At 43.5% G+C, this 17,090-nt stretch overlaps 1 protein-coding gene across 2 annotated transcripts in view; it reads left to right on the top strand.

Annotated features, from left to right (window-relative positions):
• GRIK2 (glutamate ionotropic receptor kainate type subunit 2) overlaps positions 1-17,090 on the top strand; it is a 655,273-nt gene that overhangs the window by 325,921 nt on the left and 312,262 nt on the right. The window lies entirely within an intron of this gene.

Genomic DNA, 17,090 nt, shown 5'->3' with positions numbered 1-17,090 from the left:
ACATTTATCCCTAATATACTTGTTGCTGTAGTTACTGTACCTCCCTCATAAAAACTCAGAGTGGCTAGCAATCTAGATACAAAATGCAAGTACCTAAAGTGTGAATTTCAAATGGTGCTAATATGCAATGCAGTTGGTTTTTAACATTCACAGAGCCCTGCCACCGTCAAAGTGGAAAAACTAGGAATATAAATAAATATAAATGGAAAAAATGATATTTTTTTAACCTGGGTGAACACTTTTCTGGGAATCTCTAGGTCCTCAAAATTCTCTGGAAGTTCACTGTAGAAGTGCTTTGGACTGTACATTTTAACTCATGACAGACTGTACATTTTAACTGTACTTGTGCTGGAAAGGCAAGAGTTTGAGAGGCAACTAGATAACTAATGGAAGTGTGTTCTATAGCTGTAGTGCCACCACTGAGAAAGGTCTGGAAAAATCCAATGCACAACAGACATTCTTCTTATCTCCATCTCCTACTCATTATCTTTTTTTCTTTTTTTTTTTTGCCTTTCTTGCTTTGAGAAAGGGTGCCTCTGCTTCTCCGTGAGCTTTATTGAGATATCAGAATCCCATTGCCCACTGTCTAAGGTGAGAAGAAGAAAATTGCCCCTGATGAATGTTCTCTAAAACAATAGGGTGTTTGCTGGAGTTTTACAACTTCTGATAGCAATTCAGATGGCTTTCTAGGAAGGTGCAAATAGGAGTGGAAGTAAAGAATTATGGGCCTTACAGCTTTAATTTGACTAAGCTTCTTCTTTAGATATAAACATTTTCTCCACTTGGAGACAACTTATTTGGGCACAGCTAGGGTGTCATGTATAGCCAAGGTGCTTATTTCTCTCACGTTGCTAGCTGGCCAAAGAATCAAATCACCTGGCTTCCTTCTGGGCTTTTAAAAACAGATCAGTGTACAAAATCAGATGAAGTTTTTTTCTAGTTTGGAAGTTTTTCATCTGCTCATCTCTGTACATTTTGCTACTGTTGAAAACACAGACTGCCAGTAGAGCTGATTCTGAGATTTCCAGACCAAAACCTGAGAGGCTCCTGGTGATGTTATTAAGCTTGTATATATAGGCCCGTTACAGACCGCCCAAAAGGGGCGGTCTCAGGCCACTGCCAGTTGCAGCGCGGAGGAGTCGCAGCAGCCAAACCGCGCGACTCCTCCTCACTGCAAAGAAGGAGCACGAAAATCGCACCTTCGCACTGCTTCTGGCAACCCGGAAGAGATGCCGCAAGTGCCAAAGCGCGCACTCGCGGTGTCACTTCCAGGCCGCGAAGTGCAGACGCAGAGCATCTGCTACATCAAAATGGCGGCGGTCGTGTGGAACGGCCGCCGCCATTTGTTATGGACTGTGTCCGTAATAGGGTAAGGGGCGTCTGGAAGAGACGCCCATTTTTCAAAACGGTGTGTAACGCGCCTTAGTATCAGCAACAGCTGCTCTCAGTGTGTCATTCAAACACACGCACAAAACATACATAACACACACACACACACACACACACACACACACACACATCCATATTTTCTTGTTTGGGAATTGACAGAAATCTAGCCTTAAGACAGAAAGGGCTTGTTCCCAGATCAAGGCGAACTTTGGGAATATTCCTTCTCATTTTTTAAGGGAGATGAGATAAGGAATGTTTAATCTTACCTGCATGCTTCTTGCCAGAAGGTGGATGCAAAGGAGAGTTGAGGGTTAGTCCTGGTATAACTATAACTGGGAGGGAAGAAAAAAGTTGGCAAAGTAAGGGCACAGTCCTACCATGGAGAGTTTTTGTAAGATGGAGAAACAGGTCAGTCAATCCTTGCAAATTGTAGGAACCAGCTGCTTTAATAGCAAAGCTAGAGATCTGAACATAGCCTTTTCCTCTTGCCTCAAACTGAGCTCATGAAAAGTGGGGAATTTGGACCCTCATCTCCAATTGGGAGATGAAGGTCTATGAAAGCTGGAGACCTAAGGATGGGCCCTGAGATTTAGCAACTTTAGGTGTTGGTAATACATTTTGATGACCCTGCTTTCATTGTGTTCAGCTAAGAAGAGTTAGAAGCATTGTTGCATAGTGCATGGAGACTTGGGAGGCAACATCTTACCCAAGTAAAGCTACACATCAAGTGTAGGGGTGTGTCTTTAAATAAGATATAATGCTAAAAATACACTCACCGCATCCTTATAACTAAACTGACTTTCCAGCACTTTATTTCTTTGGAATATGTGTGTGTGTGTGTGTGTAATATTTATTATATATAAATAACTATCAAAAAACTATCATCACTGAAATATATATATATATATATATATATATGTATAAACATATTTCAGTGCTGATAGTTTTTTGAGAAAGATGAAGAGATTCTATTTTTCCCTTTCAGTTAATGTGCTTCTGAAGGAATTAAATGTTAAACTACTAATATGGTTTGTAGTTATTATTAAGTAGGTGAAATTGTATGAACTGAACAATAGACTGTTGGACAATCGAGGTCTACAAGGATATTTTTGATCCATAAATATATTTCAGTCCTGTAGACTTCAACATAACATAAACAGCTTTGTGAGTCTCAGGAATATTAGTTTTCTCTGAGCACACATCTTATTCTTTACATGATCAGATTGCAAAATTTCTGCCATCAATGAAGTCTGATCTGTGCATAGACTCTGGATTATTTTTCTGGCTTTCATTATATATATCCCCTGAAACCATCTATCCATAGATTATGTAGTACCAAAATAACCTATGACAGTCTTATATTCCCAGAAATAACCCAAATAGTTTTTTTCTTTTGTTTGTAGAGCTCTGCACTAGCACAATAATATTGTGGCAAGGTACTTGGCAAGAATTGTTCAACAATTGTTGTTGTTGTCATCACTGTTGTGTGCCTCCAAGTCATTTCCAATTTATAGAGATCCTAAGGTGGGCTTTTCTTGGCAAGATTTGTTCAGAGGAGGTTTGTATTGCCTTCTTTTAAAACTGAAAGAATGAGATTTGCCGCCTCATCATCATCATCATCATCATCATCATCATCATCTGAAAACTAAAGAAAAAGAATGATTAAAAGTGCAAGGTTAGGTAGCTATATTATAATAATAATAATAATAATAATAATATTTATTTGTATACCGCCCTCTGGCAAACCAATCCGGGCGGTTAACAACAGTAAAATATAAAATATGACAATTAAAAACCCTTTATCCCTCCCCCCCTTAAGACAGTATTAAATAGTATGACATATTAAAAACACAATATCAAGCATAAAAACAGCAATTAAAACTAAAAACCCTGACATCCCTCTGTTGATCCTCAACCATCACTAAGATGGGGCCACGGGAGGAATGAGGGAATCAGGGAACCTGGGACGGGATGGTTAATCTGGAAAGGCCTGCCGGAAGAGATCCGTCTTGACCGCTTTTTTAAAGCTGTCTAATGATGTTATCTGACGGATCTCATCTGGCAGGTCGTTCCAGAGTTTGGGGGCGACAGCAGAGAACGCCCTCTGGGAGGTCGCTGCAAGCCTAGATTTTAGAGGCTGCAGTAAGTTCCTCCCAGAGGACTGGAGAGCGTGGGGAGGATTGTACGGGAGGAGGTGGTCCCTAAGATAGCTTGGACCCAAGCCATTTAGGGCTTTAAAGGTGATAACCAACACCTTGTACTGGGCCCGGAAGCTGATAGGCAGCCAGTGTAGAGACCTCAAAACCTGAGTAATATGGTCCCTCCTAGATGTACCTGACACAAGCCTGGCTGCCATGTTTTGAACCAGCTGTAATTTCCGAGTCAAGCACAGGGGTAGCCCCATGTAGAGTGCATTACAGAAGTCAAGGCGTGAGGTTACCAGCGCGTGCACAACCGTCTCGAGATCCCTTACTTCCAGAAAAGGGCGCAGCTGGCGTATCAGCCGAAGCTGATAACAGGCACTCCTGACCGTCGCATTTACCTGATTTGTCATCAGGAGCGACGAGTCAAGGAGCACCCCCAGACTGCGAACACAGTCGCTGGAGGAGAGTGTGACCCCATCCAGGACTGGAGGTTGCAACCCAATTCTTGGTTTTGGGGCCGCTACCATGAGCACCTCCGTCTTGTCTGGATTCAGTTTCAATCTGTTTTTCCTCATCCAGCCCATTACCGCCTGAAGACATTCATTGAGAGAAGAGATGCCATCGGAATTCGAGGCCGACGAACGAGGTACGGAGAAATAGATTTGGGTGTCATCAGCGTACTGATAACACCCAGCACCATAACTCCGTATTATCTCACCCAGCGGCTTCATATAGATGTTAAATAACATCGGGGACAAAATAGCCCCCTGAGAAACCCCACAAGTGAGGTACCTCTTACTGGAGCTACAGTCCCCGAGTAGCACCCTCTGAGACCTGCCCGAGAGGAAGGACCGGAACCACTGCAAAGCAGTGCCCCCGATACCTAACCCCTTCAGGCGGTCCAAGAGGATGCCGTGATGTATAGTATCAAAAGCCGCTGAGAGGTCTAAGAGCACCAACAGGGTCACACTCCCCCTGTCAATGCTCAGACGCAGATCGTCGGTCAAGGCAACCATGGCAGTCTCAACCCCAAAGCCTGTCCTAAAGCCAGTTTGAAATGGGTCTAGATAATCGGCTTCATCCAAGACAGCTTGGAGCTGAAGGGCAACCGCCCTCTCGATCACCTTGCTCAAAAATGGCAGCAATGACACCGGCCTATAATTCTTCATATCCAGGGGGTCCAGGGAAGGTTTTTTCAGGAGCGGCCTAACCGCCGCTTCCTTTAAACAAGATGGAACATGTCCTTCCCTGAAGGATGCACCGATGATATCCGTGAGGAATCTCATCAATGCATCCCCCCCCCTGGACGGCCAGCCATGATGGGCAAGGGTCAAGAGGGCAAGTTGTCTTCCTCATCTTACCAAGCAGCTTGTCCACGTCATCAGTACTCACAGATTGGAGCTGATCCAGTATGACTACATCGGCGGAGTCACTGGATGCCTCGCCTGTCGACTCTGTTTCAACGGTGGCATCTAAGTCGGCTCTTATCTGAGAGATTTTGTCTGCAAAGAAGTTGTTAAACGCGTCACAGCAGGCCGTCGTCGGGTTAAGTAAGGGATTTGGTGCAGGGGAAGAAGTTCTCAAAAAATAGGGGGGATGTGAAGAGTTTGGTTACCATTTTACCTCTCCAACAAACAAACAAACAAACAAACAAAACCTTTGACATTTATTCAACCTCGCCCATGTTCATAGTGGTGATGAGGGGTCCATAGAGCTTCTGCTGGTATCCTTTCTGGATGAACAATTGGAGTGAAATCATCACATGGGCTTCCTTGCCTGGGAAAAGCACTGTGATTTCTTTGGAGAGCCCTCAGAATTGTTTAGCAAAAACATGTTTTAAAAGTTAAAGGGGAAAAAATGTCAAAGAATCCTTAGCCAATTCATAAAAATAAGGTAAACTAAGATGTAGCCACTGTCAGGATTTGAAGGGTTAAAACACAGCACACAGGGAAATGCTTGATGTGTGTGTGTGTGTGTGTGTGTGTTTGGCCATGAGCAGTCAGCACAGTAGCAAGGCTGATCATCCACAGCTGATGCTCATTGGGCCAAGGACACTTCAATGTCCAAGTGCACGTAGCCATGGATGATGAAACATGTGTCTGGATTGCACAGGAGACACATGACATGGCTACACACCTGAACTCACTGGGTTTGGTAGACTACATGGTCTGGAGTCTATATAAACCCAGGGGTTGCAAGGGTGTGGTGTGGGCTTGAAGTAGGAGTTGTATTGGTATGGTTTGGAGTTTGACAGATCTAGTTTTGTATTATAGCACTGTAATAAAGAGCACTTTGGGGACTTTTGTTTCTCTGGTGGTTCATCAGAAGAAGCTACAGCATTGGTTTGCTGTGTGTCCCTGGAGGTTCCTGCATTGCTGCAGTTCCTGGAAGACATCCAGTTGCTGTCATCCCAACTTGGACTCTGGGAGCCACGCTTCGGCTTCTGGAAATTTGCCAGCTCTGCTCCAAGGGTCTGATTTAACCCCAGGACTCGTTTGAGTTGCTGACAAGGGTTGTTGGACCCCAGCAGTTGCGCTGACAGCCACACTGCAGAATTAAAGCAGTGTGACACCACATTAACTGATATGGCTCTATCCTACAGAATTCTGAGATTTGTAGCTTGATCTTTCAGAGCTCTGGCGCCTTACCCAGGATTCTGTAGGATAGAATCATGGCAGTTAAAATGGTGTCAGACTGTTTTAATTCTGAAATTATAATATAGAGCCATGTTAGTCTGTAGAATCAGTAACACCTTTAAGACTAATCTCAAAGATGGTTCAAGATTTCTCTGGTTTAATTCTGGAGTGTGGACATACCCCTAATCTCCCTGAACAATTTGGTGAAATTTTCTGCCCTTGAAAGTGGCAAAAAATCTTTCTCCTTTGTGAAAGATGGATGTCTTGTGAAAAGTTTTGTATGGATTTACCTCAGACATTGTGCTTTTTCATGGCATCAGTTCATGCATTCAGTTATGAATCATCAAGCCAGGAACTGGCAAGTATAAACAAGTCATTGGTTACTTATAATTGTCATAGTTACATTATAGTTCTGCAGCTATTTCTTAATTAATTATTTCTGTGTCATTTAAAATTATTAAGGGGTTATGCAGCTCTCATAAACATATTTGTGAAAACCATTTTGCCTTTGCTGACAGCTGCTCAGCAAACATAGTTTTCAGTTCACTGTTTGGCCCATTTGCTTTTGGTAAGTAGAAATGAATTCATTGTGATTGATGGATGACAAGCTTTAAGATACAGTGACAAGTCACCAAGATACAAAACAATAATCTGCATAAGTGTATCATATACCCACAATCTAAAGATCTGTGTTTGTTGTGACTTTTCCTGTCCCTAACCTGTGTCTGCATTGACACTGCAGGAAGGGCTAAGAATCAATGATTTCAACTTTAATTAAAATCAGGAAGACTTTCCTTCTACCAACAGGATATTCAGGAGGAAAATAATTAAATGAGCTATTGTGGCAAATGCAATATTGATTTCTTACCAAGAACAGCTCCTTGAAGATTGTGATGAGCATTGATAATTGATAAGTTTCGTCCTGCCCTGTTTTCACTTCTTTAACCACCAGAGGCAAAGGGACAATTTTTATCTGTAACTTGAGAGCAACTATGGTCCTAATATAGGCAATATATTTTATTAACTAACCAATGTAAAGACTAACTCTTCAAATGTAAGTTTGATGTTATGGAGTGCTCTTTGGGACTGAAAACGTGCATTACATCTGACTATAATTTATCATCCTTAGGAACAAATATGTTAATGCTTGTTACAAGTTGTGATACAGGCAGCCCTAAAGGAGTGGCTTGATGCCACCCCTTTGAATGCTGGATCGGGGCTGCAGCAACCGCATGCAGCAACCCCAACCTGCCGTTTTTCTGCCCCAAAAAGAGGCAGCAAAATTCCACTCCTTTGGGGGGCAGAAAAAAGCCACCCTTTCTGCCATGACAACAGCTCTTCTTCACTCCTGCAGCATGCAGCATCTTAACCCCATCCTGCCAGAGTGCTGCAATTCTGCCTGCCATCTAGTCGGGTGGACAGCATGACACTGGGTTCAGAGTGGCATCATGGTGTGCATCATCTAAATGTCAGGCCCCACGCTGCCCCCAAGTTGGCGCTTAACTGCCTCTCTCTTTCAGCCCATAGTAATCTTATAGCCCTCCCTTCAGCCACCATCTTGGGGGGAGAGAGGCAGGCTAGCTCCAACTGCCTGCCTGAAGAAGTAAAGCCCTCCCTTCAGCCACCATCTTGGGGGGAGAGAGGCAGGCTAGCTCCAACTGCCTGCCTGAAGAAATAAAGCCCTCCCTTCAGCCACCATCTTGGGGGGAGAGAGGCAGGCTAGCTCCAACTGCCTGCCTGAAGAAGAAAAGCCCTCCCTTCAGCCACCATCTTGGGGGGAGAGAGGCAGGCTAGCTCCAACTGCCTGCCTGAAGAAGAAAAGCCCTCCCTTCAGCCACCATCTTGGGGGGAGAGGCAGGCTAGCTCCAACTGCCTGCCTGAAGAAGTAAAGCCCTCCCTTCAGCCACCATCTTGGGGGGAGAGAGGCAGGCTAGCTCCAACTGCCTGCCTGAAAGAAGAAAAAGCCCTCCTTCTGACCAACATCTTGAGGGGGAGAGAGGCCTGGCCTGAAAGACTAAGAGCCCTCCTTCTGACCACCATCTTGAGGGGGAGAGAGGCCTGTTATGTTTTATTTTGACTATGTATTGTACTTGCTGTTGTACACCGCTTTGATCTAATTAGGAAAAGTGGTATATAAATAAACATTATTATTATTATTATTATTATTATTATTATTATTATTATTATTATTATGTAAAATACTAGCTCTGCTGCTTTGCTATTATTTATTTAATTAAAATATTTTTTACCTCTTTTCCATACCAGCAAGGGTATCAGGCTCTCTGTGTTAAGTTTTCAGTCTCTATCATCATTAATAGTTTGCTGCACAGCCTTGTCTTCATAAGTATCTTCTTATTTAAAGTACTCGCAGGCATTTATCCCCTATGACTGCATCCACACTGCAGAAATAATCCAGTTTGACACCACTTTAACTGCTATGGCTCAATGTTATTCAATTCCTGGAACTCTGGTTTGTTGTGGCACCAGAGCTCTCTGATAGAGAAGGCTAAATGTTTCACAAAACTACAGTTCCCAGAATTCCCTAGCATTGCACCATGGCAGTTAAAGTGGTATCAAACTGGTTATTTCTGCAGTGCAGATGAAGTCTATGGTGTGTTACAGACCTCCCCTTTGGGGCGGCCTGTAGGCGCTCCTTTCCCCACCGGATCGGGGCCTCAGCTGCCAGAATGGCAGCCTCTGGGGCCCCAATCCGCCGCTTTCCAGGCCGCGGGGAAGCGGCAAAAGGCCGCTTCCCCGCGGCCTGGAAAGGGGTGTCCTTGGGGCTTCAAGCCCCAAGGACACCCGGTGGTGGCAGGGAGGAGAAGAAAGGGGCCGCTCAGCCCCTTTCTCCCTTGCGTTGCTGGTGCAGCCGTCTAAAGGCTGCGCCAGCGACACAAATCACGGAAGGAACTCCGTTTCGGAGCTCCTTCTAGTGCCACGGAAAGGGCGCTCTATGCGCCCTCGCGTGGGGCAAAGACGTCACGTCCACCCTGCTCCGTTTGGAGCCAGCGCGTTCGTGACATCGTAATGGCGGCCCCCGTCTGGAACGGGCACCACCATTTTGTATGTCCTGGGGACCTATTAGGGTTAGGTGCGTGCGTAAGGCACGCACTTTCCCTAACCCTAGTACGTACTTTACGCCCATCTGTAATGCGCCTATATGACCTTCATGGTGTATTCTAAAGAAACACATCTGTGAAGGCCACAGCCATGAATTGCCAACTTTTCCCATATCCAGTTTGTAGCCCAAACTAGATATGAAGGGGAAGAGGAAAGGAAAGGGCATTTAAATTATTACTATTATTATTATTTTAATGAAAATGGTGGTTGAAAACCCCAGGTGAGAAGAATCCTGGCCAAAGCCCCAGCCCCAATCCTAACAAGAAACAGCTGTTCTTTTCTTACACCAGTGCATCAAGGTGTGAATGGATAGATAGATCAAGGCAGGAAGGGTAAGGATATGGGAAGTCCCTTAAGATGATGAGGCTAATCTGAAGCTGAAGGAGGGGACAACAGCACCCAGAGATGATGCCACATGTGGATGCTGCATGTCTGGCCACAGCTCAGAAAAAGCATCTTGAAGAAGGGGGAGGCCAAGACAGATGGAGGCAAGGTGAGAGTGTAAAAAAGGAAAAGACAATGTGATGGGAGGTGGAGAGATGCAGAGATGGAGTAAGAGAGGGAGACTGTACGAGAACAAGTCAATGAAAAGGCAAAAAGGAAGAGTGCAAGGTTTGCAGAAGGATGCAAGAGATAGTTGAAGAAAGGCACACTGGGAGTCAAGAAGATAAAGTGGATGGAGACAGAGCAGAAGAAAGACAAGAGGACTATTAAGGAAAATAACAGGGGGACCAACAGGGAAGAATTAGAGAAGCGGAGGCAGAGAGAAGCCAGCAGGGCAATGGTAGAAGAGCCAAAGAGGAGCCAGTGGAAGAGGCACAGTTGGCTTTGAGAGTGAAGTCATGAGGGTAGCAGTGCCGTAGCAGAGAACTCCTAAACAGTGGGAAAGAGCATCGAAGATGTTCTTATGGGGGCATGGGGAATCTTGCTCTTTTTTTTTTTTAAAAATGATTTTCCCTATAATAATGAAATCAATAAAGACATTACTAATTAAGCACGTGTAGTTCCTTTGACCACAACAGGCTTTCCTCACACATAATGTGCTTCAGCAATCATGCTACCTCATGTTTACCTTTCAATGATGAATGGTAAAATAATGCACATTAAATACAAGATACTGTCAGCTCTTTGTATCCATGGGGGTTCTGTTCCAGATCCCCACACACAGAGATAGCAAATTACACAGGACCATTCTCCCCAATGGCAGCACGACGTGTTGGCACAGCCAAGTGCACATGCCACAAGTGGGGAGAATGGAGTTGGGCTGTCCGCATGTGCTCCAGTCTGCAGATGGCAAGCCTGAAGTTGAGAATGGCCAATTGTAAATAGTTGAGGACAACTGCTATGTCAAATAGATTTCTTATCACTGTTGTTGTTGCTGCCATGAAATCATTTCTGACTTATGACAACTCTAAGGTGAACCTATCATGGGATTTTCTTGGCAAGATTTGTTCAGAAGCAAGATTTGTCTTTATTCGAGGCTGAGAAAATCTGACTTGCCAAGTGAGTTTCCATGGCCAAGCATGGATTCAGATTTTGTTCTCCAGAGTTATAGTTCAACTCTCAAACCACTACACCATGCTGGTTCTTTTTATCACTGTAGGAAGCACATGGAAGCACATAAATCTGGTTCTCTTTATCACTGTAGGAAGCACATGGGAGCACATAAATCTGTGCAAAATTTATTATGCAGTTTCATCCTGTGTCACCCTCTGTCTGAACGTTTTTTTTAAAAGATGTACATACTTGAAATTAGATACCTTTCAGAAGGACATTTGTGCCGTGTTTTTGAACACATTTAAAATATACACTCCTCCCTTGATATCCACGGACTTGCCATTCACAGTTTTGATCATTTCCAGATGGCAAGTCCTCCTCTCCCTCTCATCCTTCCCTCTCTCCCTCTCTCTTCCCCCCACCTGATACTGAGGCTGCTGGGGCATGTAATCCATGCTGGCTGCATGGGAACTCGCTTTCCCAGTAGTGCTCGGGCTCCTGGATGCGCACGCCCAGCCCTGCCCCAGCAAAGGGGGTGGTGTGTGTGTATGCTGGGTCCTGAGAGCTGCTGGGAAAGTGAGTCCCCATTCGGCCAGTGTGGATTACAGGCCCTGGCAGCACTGGCGCTGGGGGGTAGAAGGAGGGAGGAAGGAATGAAAGGAAGGAGGGAGGAGTCCCATTATTCCCAATGGCGGCTCGGCATTGGGGACAATGGGATTTGAATATTTACGAAATTTCAGATTTGCGAGGGGGCAGGAACGTATTCCCAGTGAATCCAGAGGGACAACTTTATATTTGCATCCATGCACACTTTTAAGCTGTGTGAATACATCAGGCATCCCTGCAGCTGTTTGGCAATGCACAGATTCAGGAATTAAATGTGGCTCCAGTATGCATCTGGAATAGGGGCTCTCAAACTTTGGTTCACCAAACATTTTAGACTCCAGCTCCCAGAAGCTCCAGCCAACTTGGCCAAACAGCCAAGCAGAGATTCTAGTAAAAACAGCAGAGATTCTAGTAAAAAACATCCAATGCAAAGACCAGAGAGGTTCCTAACCTCTGGTCTAAGAGCCCGAGACCCAAGATTTATTTATTTATTTTTGTCAGATTCAAAATGATATAAATTCAGTACAGATTTAGATGGATTTGGTGGGGCTGGTGGAAGGATATATTAATGTCCCCTCCTAAAAGTTTTCCTCTAGTTCCCCAAATGTAAAATAACCTATCCCACTTAGCAGTGTTTCCTGTGATCCTCTGTGTAGCATTTTCATGATACCGAGGGGAGAGGAGAGGACTAGTTGCCCTATTCCACAGACTGAAAGAGTTCTATAGGTGGAAGAATATTTAACTCTATGCTGTCCACAGAAGGAATGGGCTTGAAGTGCCAGTTAATCTCAAAGTTTGGATTTTAAATCTGATCATGTATTCAAAAGTATTTTCAAACACGCTCATTTTTTCTCATTCGTGCTGGCCAATTGGCCGTAATAAAGTTATTATTATTATTTTTTCTCATTACAGTCCTCAACCTGTTAGTCCCTGTCCTCTATTTTCCACTTCAGTTTGTTCATCTCCTCCCTATATATTCTCCCAAATAGAGTTAATTGTTCAACATTAAACTGAACTAAAAGAATAGGAAAAAGGAAAGTGTGCATGTGTAGATTAAAACCAACATATACCCAGCTTGTTGGGGGCAATTAGCTTACACTTTGTGAACCTCTTAGGGAGTGTTTAAATGCACTGATAAGCAGTATAGAAATGTACTTGCTTCTGCTATTGCTTTGGATCTGTGGTGGTTTTGCAGCAGTTCATTTCATAAACTTCAAGAGAATATTTCTGCTTTAGCTGAAATTTACTTTCTTTTTGTAATGTGGTGTACTACAACTTTTCAGGGGCAGCTCAGGTCAGTAAATTGTGCCCAGTTGTATATATATTGAAGGTATCATTAACATTCCAATACTGCAGAATAGATGGCAGCCTGTTTGATGATCAGCCATGGAATAATAAGACCAGAAATATAAACTTGGGTTAAACAAGGGTCACTTTATTTGACCTAAAAACTATGTAAACTGGGTTGGATCTGGCAAGAGCAAGAGAGTAGAGCAACTAGTGTGGGTTCAGCTGAAGCTAGGTGTCACTCTTCCCTTTGGTGAAACACCTGGCCCTGAAGGGCAATCCATAATTAGGTTGCTCACCAGCTGACCATTCTAGGCAGATTCTAGGCATTCCCCTCAGGTCACAGGACTTTTTAAGTGACAACAACCCTTCCAGGTCCACCCCAAGAATAGATTCCTTCATCACCCTGTAGATAGTAGGACATAAAGAGTCATTTCCAGAGCCCTAACCTTCTCCAAAAAGGTGCCAAGGTTACTTTATCTCCCCTCACTACCTGACAAGTGATTGCCTATTTCAAGGCATCACCCATAGCCAAACATCAAAGCTTAAAGCTTAATTTGGGCAGCATCCTGATATTTCAGAAGGTTTTTCCTGCCAAATTTGCCACCTGAATACATCCGGGCCATGTCCCCACTTCCAGGATCACTCATTGCAGCTCTTTTTGGATCTGGGAGTTTTATGGCTTAAGAAAATGGCTGCTGGAGTGTTCCTGGAGGCTGGGATGCACCTGGAATTTATTTGGGCAGCTAATTCAGCTGCAGAAATCTCTGATAACATCAGGATGCCACCTGAATTAAGCTTTAAGCCGGATAGAGGTAAATCGATTTAGTTAGCCAAGGGATAAGCTCCATTGTCTTCCCTCTTCCTCCCCCCCCCCCCCCCCACTGGTTAATATAAGATCATGTGCTATTTATCTATTACATTTTGTCACAGCTTCCCTCCAAGGAACTCATGGTGGTGCATATGGCCTTATTTTTCTCACAGTAACCCTTTTTGGTAAGCTAGATTGAGAGATAGTGACTGACTCAAAATGTATTAATTCTGAACATGCCACAACAGCTGACTATGTGAATGATTTTGGAAGTTTAAAAAATCATTTTGAAAGCAAATACAACCAACAATCACAGAGCAATGCAGTTTACTGCAAAATGAATATTTATAGAGGGATGATGGCTGATATACTCATCCTAGAAAAGACTAGACATACCAGGGCATGATCTTTTCTTTCTGCAGAGATGGCAACAAATACCAGAAAGACACAAGGTTGTACTGCACAGGCAGTATTAGACAATGGCTTTAGTCCAACAATTCAGGGTGCCTTTGCACATTATACTAATTCAGCAGGACAGAAAGTACCTTTGAGCTGTGCTTCTTTTCATGTCCACAGTGTACTGAATTCTAGCAAACTTTGCAGAAGCAAGAAATGTGTTGATTATAGACATCTCATTCCACATTTCATCTCATCCTCCGTCCCTCATTTCAACACTCCCATCCCATCCCCTATACCCTCCTGCTCCTCCCTCTCTTTCTTCTTCTCCTGTCATCCTGTTCTGGGTACTACTGAAAGAATAAGAGCAAGTGCAACTCATTTGACAGTGCTTCTTCCCATCTTCTATCATTATACCATTGAAAGCTACTATTATTAAGAAATTCCACAGAAATAAAAGAGATTCACTTCCAATTAAAACTATACTGTTGTTTCCATCCCTTTTAAGAGCTAGCAACAATAAGCTCTCCCTTATATTAGTTGCTTATGAAAGAAATTTTATGGCCTTTCCTAGCAAGGATTTCCAAAGCAATGACCGAATTTCCTGCCATAATAAAAGCTTGACTTAAAAAAAACAACAGGGTCAACAGAGTGAACTAAAACAAATTACAATTTATCCAGTTCCCAGAAAAGTAACTAAAGTGATGACTGCATATATTACTAAAGTAATTCTGTTTTCACCAGGTCATGACTGTGTTGCAGAAGGAGATAGCTTTTAAAAACTATGCTGCAGTTGTGAATATTTATGGCTTTAATTTAGTTACAAGAGTTTTGTTTTTTGCAATAGTTTCCTTTTCCAGAATGTGTAAATGGCCTGTCTCTGCTTCTGCAACTGATTTTCTGATTTTAAAATCAGTTTTTAAAACTGAGAATAAACAATTAATAGTTCGTCAGTGATAGATAGATAGATAGATGATAGATAGATAGATAGATAGATAGATAGATAGATATTGCAAAGGGACTGCTAAACCCAGTTGTAATAAATGTCCTTTGCGTGGAGGAGGCCAGCTGTGAATTCTGATGGAAATAGATCTAATAGCATTTTCAGAATGGCTAGCCATAACAAGAATTGTGCAGCTAGCTAAGGGCCACAAAGTGGTCCAATGCATAACTGTAAGATTAAATTTATGAGATTTCAGTGGACATAGACACTTCAAAATAAGCAAGCAAATGACTTGATGGGCCAGGATAGGAATCCTACAGCCCTACAAATATTGTTGACATGCAACTGTCATCAGCCCTAGTCAGCTCCCATTCCTGTAGGCAATGTTAAGGAATGCTGGAACTTGCAGTTCAACAATGTCTAGAGGACTGTACTGTTGCCAACATCTATTGTAAGCAGATTGGCTGTTCTGGACTCAGTATATCCTTCTGCCAAGCTTTCTTTGGTGATCTACACTTCTTCTTCCCCTTTGCCACTTGCAAAATACAACTGCAGTAGATGCTCTCCCTCAGTAGGCACAATTTTATTTTATCTTGTCAAGATGCCTAGGTGGTGAGAGAACACTGATGACTTAAGGCAGAGGTGCTTTCATGTTTTCTGATTTTGATACTCTGGCTCATAAAGAGGCTTCAAATAGAAGGGACTCTTCATCATTTGCTATTCCAGATTCTGTCAGCCCAGATAACATGGATGAATTTTGGGACAGAGAGCACCCTTCTCATTCAATCTCTTCTCCCATGCCATAACAGTTCAGTTGTTGAGCAGTTGCAGAATTGAGCAATGACCTTTTAAGAAACAGAGACAGTTCTATAGAAGGGGTGAGCATAACAGTACAATTTACTCTGAATCTTCCACGAAAATCCATAGCATTCTATAGCAATACTAGGCAGCTATCTACACATGCGTTCAGCTGTGCTGCCTGGCACTGCCACCACTAGTTTATGTTGCTCCCTCTGAGTTCACAGTGAGGTGTCCAGCCATGGGATAGATGCTGGCAACTTTGGCCTGGTACAGGCTGGCATTTTGTGCCAGCATGGGGCCGAATTTAGGGCTCTGTAGGATGGGCATCCATATGTGCCCAGCCCTACTTTCAGTGCCCATGCGCCATCTTGTTGTACCCCCATCCACATGGGGCATGAAATGATGACACACGGGTGTCTGAGCGCCCAAACAGTGCTCGCTGGAATCGTTGTCATGGCGCACGAGCACCAATTTGATCCCCTTTAAAAGAAGCTATTTAGTTTGGCTCCTTTTTAGTAAGTATGTTGGCACCGACGAGGGGCAAAAATGGGTGGCATGGAGCCACCCATCTGTACCCTTCCTTTGTTGGTCACAGGAACAGCAAGGAGTGACCATATAACACCAATATTGAAGTCACTCCACTGGCTGCCTATCAGTTTCCAGGCACAGTACAAGGTGTTGGTTATCACCTTTAAAGCCCTACATGGCTTGGGCCCAACCTATCTAAGGTATCGCCTGCTTCCATATAATCCGCCCCGTACACTCAGGTCCTCTGGGAGGAATTTATTACAGCCCTTAAAGACCAGGTTGACGGCGACCTCCCAGAGGACAAACTTATGGAATGGCCTGCCAGATGAGATCTGTCAAATCACCAATCTAGAGAGCTTTAAAAAGGCCATTAAGACGGATCTCTTCCAGCAAGCCTTCCCGGAATAAAATGCTCAGCCACAAATAAGACTTCCCATTCAGTAAACTCTGCCCATGATGATTTTTATTTAGTTTAGTTGGTTTTAATGTGTAGTTTTTAATCTTACATTGTTTAATCTTGTTTTAAGGGGGGTATTATGTATATAGGGATGTATTTTAACCTGTTGTACACCGCTTTGATTGCCTGGCAAAAAGCGGGATAGAAATAAAAATTTTATTATTTATTATTATTATTATTTCCAACCTCAGAGAGAAGGACTTGCACTAGAGGTGATGGTGTCAGGCAGCAAAATAGGACACATGGGTAGACAGCCATCTGGTGTCACTCTGGGGTTCCCAAAATAAAAGGGGAATTTGGGGCTGCTTTGGAGCCAGAATACCCTAGGTGCAGCCTGGAGTACTCTGGCCAGTGTAGACCAGCCCTTATTCCACTAGGCTAATCCTATCTTTTGATTGGTGCTTTTCTTTACTTTGAATTTAAATAAGGTATGTCTTATAGTAAACCAAAAGCAATGTTGGAGTCAAATGTAACA

Source organism: Sceloporus occidentalis, unplaced genomic scaffold (genome assembly GCF_023333645.1).
Source record: "Sceloporus occidentalis isolate IW3139 unplaced genomic scaffold, rSceOcc1.0.p SCAF_6, whole genome shotgun sequence".
NCBI lineage: Eukaryota > Metazoa > Chordata > Lepidosauria > Squamata > Phrynosomatidae > Sceloporus > Sceloporus occidentalis.
The sequence above is the reverse complement of the archived record's forward strand: the minus strand, read 5'-3'. Positions and strand labels throughout refer to the sequence as shown.